Genomic DNA, 8,484 nt, shown 5'->3' with positions numbered 1-8,484 from the left:
TCTCGATGATGGTGAAAGAGAGTGAAAAAGCTGCCTTAAAAGTCAACGTTCAGAAAACTAAGATCATGGCATCGGGTCCCATAGCTTCATGGCAAACAGATGGGGAAACAATAGAAACAGTGACAGACTTTACTTTCTTGGGCTCCAAAATCAGTGTGGATGGTGACTGCAGCCATGAAATTAAAAGATGCTTACTCCTTAGAATACAAGCTATGACAAACCTAGACAGCATGTTTAAAAGCATGAGACATCACTTTGCCAAGAAAGATCTGTACGGTTGTTATACCCAAGTCGCGAAATCTCCAGTGACCACCAGGGAGCCGATATCCTATGCAAAAGCAAGAGAGTTTTTATTACCAAGCTCAAGCTGGGGCTCCCACCGTTACCGACGCAGCAGCTAAGGAGAGGAGCCCTGAACTCTGGGTTACATTGCTTATATAGGGTATTCTCACACAAAAAATTCAAAAAACGGCAGTTTCTGGGTTGGGAGATGTCTAATTGGTTACCTTCTGTGGAAGGGTTAGGTGTTGGGTTCTGATTGGTTTTCATTTCCCGGGCTTAATTCGAATTTCCCGGGCAGGTCATAAGTCCTGAAGGTAAAGTCAGGAGATCCTGATCTGGGATCTGATTGGCTCGCAGGTGGTGGGGGTGAGGTCAGGGGATTTCCAAAGACTCTTTCCTCAGAATTCTAAAATGGAGTCTTTTTTTTTGGGGGGGGGGGGCGGGGGCAAAATGGAGTGGCTTAGGCTCTTCACAGTCAAAGTTATAGTCTTTCCAGTAGTCATGTACGGATGTGATAGTTGTACCATAAAGAAGGCTGAGTGCCTAAGAACTGATGCTTTCAAACTGTGGTGCTGAAAAAGTCTCTTGAGAGTCCCTTGGACTGCAAGGCGATCAAGCCAATCAATCCTAAATGAAATCAACCCTGAATATTCATTGGAAGGACTGATGCTGAAGTTGAAGCTCCAAAACTTCGGCCATCTGATGCAAAGAGCCAACTCATTGGAAAAGCCCCTTATGCTAGGAAAGATTGAAGGCAGGAGGAGAAGTGGGTGACAGAGGATGAGATGACTGGATGGCATCACCAACTCAATGAACACGAGTTTGAGCAAACTCCCAGAGATAGTAAAGATCAGAGAAATGTGGGGTGCTGCAGTCCATGGGGTCACAAAGAGTCAGACAACACTGAGCAGCTAAACAACAGCAAGAACCCCATGGAGCGTTGTGGGGGAGGGAGCTGTGAGGAGACAGGCCTTCCTCCATATCCTCTGCTTTAGTTCCTCTCCAAAATATCTAGATATTAGTATTTGATGCACATTTTCTGAGTTGTTTTGCAGATGTAAAAAACCTTCTCCTGTCCAACAATGGAAGATGTTAACTACTTGACAGAGTCCCAGGCCTCCTGGAGCCTGCTGCTAAGTCACTTCAGTCGTGTCCGACTCTGTGCAACCCCAGAGATGGCAGCCCACCAGGCCCCCCCATCCCTGGGATTCTCCAGGCAAGAACACTGGAGTGGGTTGCCATTTCCTTCTCCAATGCCTGAAAGTGAAAAGTGAAAGTGAAGTTGCTCAGTTGTGTCCAACCCTCATCGACTCCATGGACTGCAGCCTTCCAGCCTCCTCCATCCATGGGATTTTCCAGGCAAGAGTACTGGAGTGGGGTGCCATTGCCTTCTCCGTCTTGGAGCCTAGGGACTGATAATGTCAACCCCTGTGATACCACCCTGCTGCCTCACCATCAGCCAGTCAGAGAAATGTGCACAAGCTGATCTCAGACCCTACGACCCTCTCCCTCACCTGGCTTATATTTTTAAAAGCTTTTTATTTTGTATTGGGGTATGTGCGTGCATGCTAAGTCACTTCAGTCATGTCCGACTCTTTGAGACCCTATGGACCATAGCCTACCATGCTCCTCTGTCCATGGGATTCTCCAGGCAAGAATACTGCAGTGGATTGCTGTGCCCTCCTCCAGGGGATCTTCCTGACCCAGGGATCGAACCCGTGTCTCCTACATCTCCTGCATTGGCAGACGTGTTCTTTACCACTAGCACCACCTGGGAAGCTCATATTGAGGTATAGCCAATTAACAAACAATATTGTGATAGTTTCAGGTGGAGGGCAAAGGGACCCAGCCATCCATATACATGTATCCATTCTCCCCCAAACTCCCCTCCCATCTAAGCTGCCATATGACATTGAGCAGAGTTCCCTGTGCTGTAGAGTGGGACCTTAGTGCTTTGCTGAAACCCTTTGGGGAGTTCCAGGATTTAGAGCCTGAGCCACCTGTCTGCTTGCATAGCCCTGCAATAAACCTTTCTCTTCTCCAAACTCCAACGTCTCAGTTTGTTTGGCCTCACTGTGCATTGGGCACTCAAACTTGCATTGACACTATCGCCTTTGAGTACTCGGTACTACACCCTTCATTGGTCAGAGTTCAGTTGCAGAGATCAGAAGCTACTCTAGCTAGTTTAAGGAGGAAGCATTGTAGGGAGAGTCTTTACCGGCTGAGCCATCAGGAAAGCCTATGCATATGATTAGCTGAACCTAAATCATTCAGAATCTCAGCTGAAAGGAAGTCCAGAAAGTGTGTGTGTGTCTTTTTATACTCTCCATCAACTGCATGACACACTAGGATGGGGGGTGGAATGGAGCTGAACACCAAGCTACCATACCTATCCTAACCCTCATCAAAGATTTAGTATATTTGGCTGAATCCCAATTCCAGGATAACAGGAAACTCAGACTTCTTTCAATTTTCTTCTGTTTCTCTGAATCATTTTCTGCTTCTATGTGCACACAGACTTTCTGGTGCCTCTAATCAGAACCTGGCCAAAAACTTTAGCCCTCTCACCATCTTCTAAAAGAAATCAAAATGTTAGGGGAAACACTGACTGAAACCACCCTCCCGGGCCAGGCACCACAGTAACCATTTGCATGAGTTATTTTATGACAGGAGGTCCTGGTAAGGAACACAGAACTAACAAACCACCATGACTGGAAGAATTCGGGAAAGGTCAAAAGGAGAGAGGCGATGCCAGTCCACGTGTCCCACCACCTCCCAGAATCCTCCTCACTGGAATCTATCTTGGCCGAGCAACACCAGGAAGGGCCCTGAGTCAGAATGATTGGCCAGAGACAGCCCGGAAATTAACCACATCACCACAAAACCTGAGGCTGTGAGCCACGTGGCAGAGCAGTCCTCTTGGGTTGCCTTACCTTGCAGCTCTCTGCCCTGGCACTCCTTCCTAATAAAGTCTCTTGCTTTTTCAGCATGTGTGTCTCCTTGGACAATTCATTTCTGAGTGTTAAACACAAGCCCACTCTCGGGCCCTGGAAGGGGTCTCCTTTCCTGCAACAAAAACACAGTAAGTACTTGATGATTTTTGTATTTTTCCTGAAGTTTTGTGATATTATGAGAGAAAGACTATGTCAAGGAACACGTGGCCATCTGCCATCTCATTGCATTCCTGACTGGTTCCATTTTTTCCTCACTTACTTTTGAAATTGATCCCTCAAGTTCATGTTCTTCCATGAATCCAAACTCTTTGTATATGGCTTTTCCTGTGATACATTCAATAATTTTATTTTTATTCCCATTACTCTCCTTTTATCTTACTTTTTATGTTTCAGCAAATGTTTTGGTCAGCTGAGATGTCTCCTACCATTTTTACTGTTGTTCTTATGCCAATTCTTTTATAGATTATTTTTAAGTTTTCCCATCATTTTAGAGAACTTTTTTAAAAATATAAATTTATTTATTTTAATTGGAGGTTAATTACTTTACAATATTGTATTGGTTTCGCCATACATCAACATGAATCTGCCACAGGTATACATGTGTTCCCCATCCTGAACCCCCCTCCCTTGTCCTTCCCTGTACCATCCCTCTGGGTCGTCTCAGTGCACCAGCCCCGAGCATCCAGTATCCTGCATTGAACCTGGCCTGGCTATTCGTTTCATATATGATATTAGACATGTTTCGATGTCATTCTCCCAAATCATCCCACCCTCTCCCTCTCCCACAGAGTCCAAAAGACTGTTCTATACATCTGTGTCTCTTTTGCTATCTCGCATACAGGGTTATTGGTACCATATTTCTAAATTCCATATATATGTGTTAGTATACTGTATTGGTGTTTTTCTTTCTGGCTTGCTTCACTCTGTATAATAGGCTCCAGTTTCATCCACCTCATTAGAACTGACTCAGAGGTATTCTTTTTAATGGCTGAGTAATACTCCATTGTGTATATGTACCACAGCTTTCTTATCCATTCATCTGCCGATGGACATCTAGGTTGCTTCCATATCCTGGCTAGTATAAACAGTGCTGTGATGAACATTGGAGTACATGTGTCTCTTTCAATTCTGCCTTTCCTCAGTATGTAAAAATTTCAGTATCTTTTTGGAATTTGAATAGTGTGAGTCCTTAAAATGGCTTCTAGGAAAAAAAAATCCATTTTCCTAACAAACACACTGTTCATACTGTTTTCATACTGTTCATACTGTTCATGGGGTTCTCAAGGCAAGAAGACTGAAGTGGCTTGCCATTCCCTTCTCCAGTGGACCACATTCTGTCAGACCTCTCCACCATGACCCGCCTGTCTTGGGTTGGCCCACAGGCATGGCTTGGTTTCATTGAGTTAGACAAGGCTGTGGTCCTAGTGTGATTAGATTGACTAGTTTTCTATGAGTATGGTTTCAGTGTGTCTGCCCTCTGATGCCCTCTTGCAACACCTACCATCTTACTTGGGTTTCTCTTACCTTGGGCGTGACTAAGGTCTGTCTAGTCAAGGCTATGGTTTTTCCTGTGGTCATGTATGGATGTGAGAGTTGGACTGTGAAGAAGGCTGAGCGCCGAAGAATTGATGCTTTTGAACTGTGGTGTTGGAGAAGACTCTTGAGAGTCTCTTGGATTGCAAGGAGATCCAACCAGTCCATTCTGAAGGAGATCAGCCCTGGGATTTCTTTGGAAGGAATGATGCTAAAGCTGAAGCTCCAGTACTTTGGCCACCTCATGCGAAGAGTTGACTCATTGGAAAAGACTCTGATGATGGGAGGGATTGGGGGCAGGAGGAGAAGGGGATGACCGAGGATGAGATGGCTGGATGGCATCGCAGACTTGATGGACGTGAGTCTGAGTGAACTCTGGGAGATGGTGATGGACAGGGAGGCCTGGTGTGCTGTGATTCATGGGGTCGCAAAGAGTCGGACACGACTGAGCAACTGAACTGAACTGAACTGAACTGAACAAACACACTGACTACATTTGGGGTGGTATAATATGTTCATTTTACTCAAACGTGAAGGCAGCCTAGATTTGCAGAAATAGTATGAACTGAGGATTTTGTAAGCCCTTGCCAATGGCAACTACCAAAAGTCACCATTCCCAGTAACTCAAGCGAAACTACTGTTCTGCTCCCATATTCACAGGTTTGTACACAGAGCCTCTTGGACAGATTTCCCAAGTTGACCAGGAGATGGAGTTTCCAGGAAAGTTGGACAGGACATAAAAATGGCAATATTTCAGCTACCTCTAGGAGTAAAGCCATGAGCTTCAGCTCCTCCGACAATTTACCTGAATGGTTTTTATGCCAGATCTCCAAGGGTTTCTCCTAGAAATTTCTGGGGCTTGTGCCTGCATTTTGAAAGGCAGACTATTATTATACTGAAGTTTCCTTCACAGTGCTTATTAAAATACAACTCTATATAAATTTTTTACAATTTTCAGAGTGATTTCATTATATCATCACCCACCTAAACCTCATTTCCAACAAACCCAAAGAAGTTGATAGGCTAAGGACTGGCCCCCCTTTTAGAGATAAGGAAACTAAGTCAATAGTCCAACATATTACAGATAATAAATGAGAGAACCTGAACAAGTACCTCAGTCAAGCCTCCTACTCACAGTGCTCCCCCACCTCGGAGAATATTTGCGATAATAAAGTCTGATAGGAACTTCACTGGTGGTCTGGTGCCTAAGATTCCACCTTCCAGTGCAGAGGTCATGGGTTCGATCCCTGATTGGGGAACTAAGAAGAACTAAGATCCCACATGTCATGTGGTGCAGGACAACAAATGGCACTTGAATACCTCTATACAAAAAACAGCAACAACTGATCATACCTTGCACCATACACAAAGATTAACTCAAAATGGATCATAGACCTCAATGTAAAACCAGAAGAAAAGAAGAAAAATGTCTGATAAGTTTGCACACAATGGATTTTTATTTTAAACTTTTCTTACCTGTGGAACTTGTCATCAATTTTCCAAAGGTTCTTTGATAATTAAACAGGTTTCCTTGGATCTTTTTGAGCAGGGGACATTTTCACTGTTAGCCCAAGGTAAAACCACTACTCCCAGGCTCGCAATCTCACAACATAGTCCTGTGACTCCTGGGTGTCCATGAAAGAGTTACACACATCTACAGACTCGATATGAAATTTGAATTTAAATTGAATTTGCTCCCCCACATCCTCAGAGATCATGAGAAGGTGAGGAAATGGAACAAGTACCTCCTTTCTGTCCAGTGTAGACATCGGCTAGGACAAGACGCTGACCTTAGACCAACCTTCCTAGGTTTCATTGGTTCAAGGAGGAGTTTTCATGCCCGAATCCCACCACTCACCCTTCTTCTCTTCAAAGTTTTCTGCTGAGGTACTGCTGAACCTATTTACAGGTAAGAAATGGAGACACAGACATAGAGAACAGACTTGTGAACACAGCAGGGGAAGGAGAGGGTGGGATAAATTGAGAGAGTAGCATGGACACATATACACTCCCATGTGTAAAACAGACAGCTAGTGGAAAGCTGCTGCATAACAGGGAGCCCAACCTTGTGCTCTGTGACAGCCCAGAGGGCTGGGATAGGGCGTGAGTGGGAGGAAGGCTCAAGAGGGAGGGGATATATGTATACTTATAGCTGATTCACATTGCTGCAGGAAACCAACACAACATTGTAAAGCAATTGTCCTCCAATTAAAAAAATAAAACTAATAGTGAAAAAAAAAGGTTTCCACTGAGAAAGCTATAGGCACACAGAGTGATTAGAACAGCAAGCGAAGTGTCTTTTATTAATAAAAGCTTGATATGAGAATTCAGATACACTTGGTAATCCCTCCTCCCCTCATTTTCTCTGTTTTAGAGTTCTCTGGTTTCACAAATTAATCAGAAAACACAACTTAAGCTACTCCTCCTCTGAATCTGAGAATCTAAGGTGGTCAGAACAAATGTGGCCTGACCTGATAGCTCAGTTGGTAAAGAATCCGCCTGCAATGCAGGAGACCCTGGTTCGATTCCTGGGTCAGGAAGATTCGCTGGAGAAGGGATAGGCTACCCATTCCAGTATTCTTGGGCTTCCCTTGTGGCTCAGCTGGTAAATAATCCACCTGCAATGCGGGAGAACTGGGTTCGATCCCTAGGTTGGAGAAGGGAAAGTCTACGTACTCCACTATTCTGGCCTGGAGAATTCCATGGACCAAAGAGTCGGACAAGACCGAGTGACTTTTACTTAACTTAAATCATTCTGAGTAGGTGGAACCAACAATATGGTCTATAGATGTATAGATCACTTTCCACTGTGATGACCCTGCTCACCAGTGAGATGTAGCGTAATGATCTCAGGCCCACCAGATTCGCAGCTTCTATGCGGGAGGAGCTCAGAAAGAGGTATAGCAAACGTCAGGTTGTAGGTAACAGAATTTGCTCTCCACCATGGACCAAAGCTGAAGCATGGAGAGGAGGCTTAAAAATGTTCCCTTTCCTGATATGAGAGAGAATACCCTCACTGTTCCACATATGTTTGGTGGGGAGGAGTTGATTTTGATGTTGGCTCCCTCTCAGGTTGTCATGGTGATGACAGGGAGAAGAGTAAGTGACAGCATGAAGAGAAATCCAGTGTCATCCAGAGATGCAGTGTTCCAGGAGGAAGTAACAAGATTCCCCTCACAGTAGAACCAAACTTGCTGGGGCTTCCAAGTAACATAGGGACTGAGGAAGAAGCCTATGGGCTCAAAGACCTCTTATCTCCGCAGGGCTTGTGCTGCTACCAACGTGTCAGAATGAGAGGATCCCAGCCTTAATACTGACACTCAAGGCTGTGTTCGTGTCAAATGACACCGAGGGCTATTATAATATTGCTTCCCTTAGTGCCTGCAAACAGGTACTACCAATCAGGACCCACACTGATGACACACATCAGCACCTCCCAATGTTTGTACTGACTCAGGGCAGATTTGCCCTTCTGAGGCCACAATGGTTCAGTCCAACACAAGTGGCTAACTAAGTTGGCTGTGAATACAGGACAGGAGTTAGTTTCTCCCACAGGTTGGCAGGGGAGATAATGTTCTTCTCACCTCAAACCTGTCATCTGACATTTAATTGCATTCTTGGCATGTGTTGGAGATGTGGCTATCTTGGGTAACCAGTCCTGGGAAGTTGCTGTCATTTCTTTTAGGAAAATAATATGGTTTGACAGTTTACGCAG

Source organism: Ovis canadensis, chromosome X (assembly GCF_042477335.2).
Source record: "Ovis canadensis isolate MfBH-ARS-UI-01 breed Bighorn chromosome X, ARS-UI_OviCan_v2, whole genome shotgun sequence".
In the NCBI taxonomy this organism is placed as follows: Eukaryota; Metazoa; Chordata; class Mammalia; order Artiodactyla; family Bovidae; genus Ovis; species Ovis canadensis.
The sequence above is the reverse complement of the archived record's forward strand: the minus strand, read 5'-3'. Positions refer to the sequence as shown.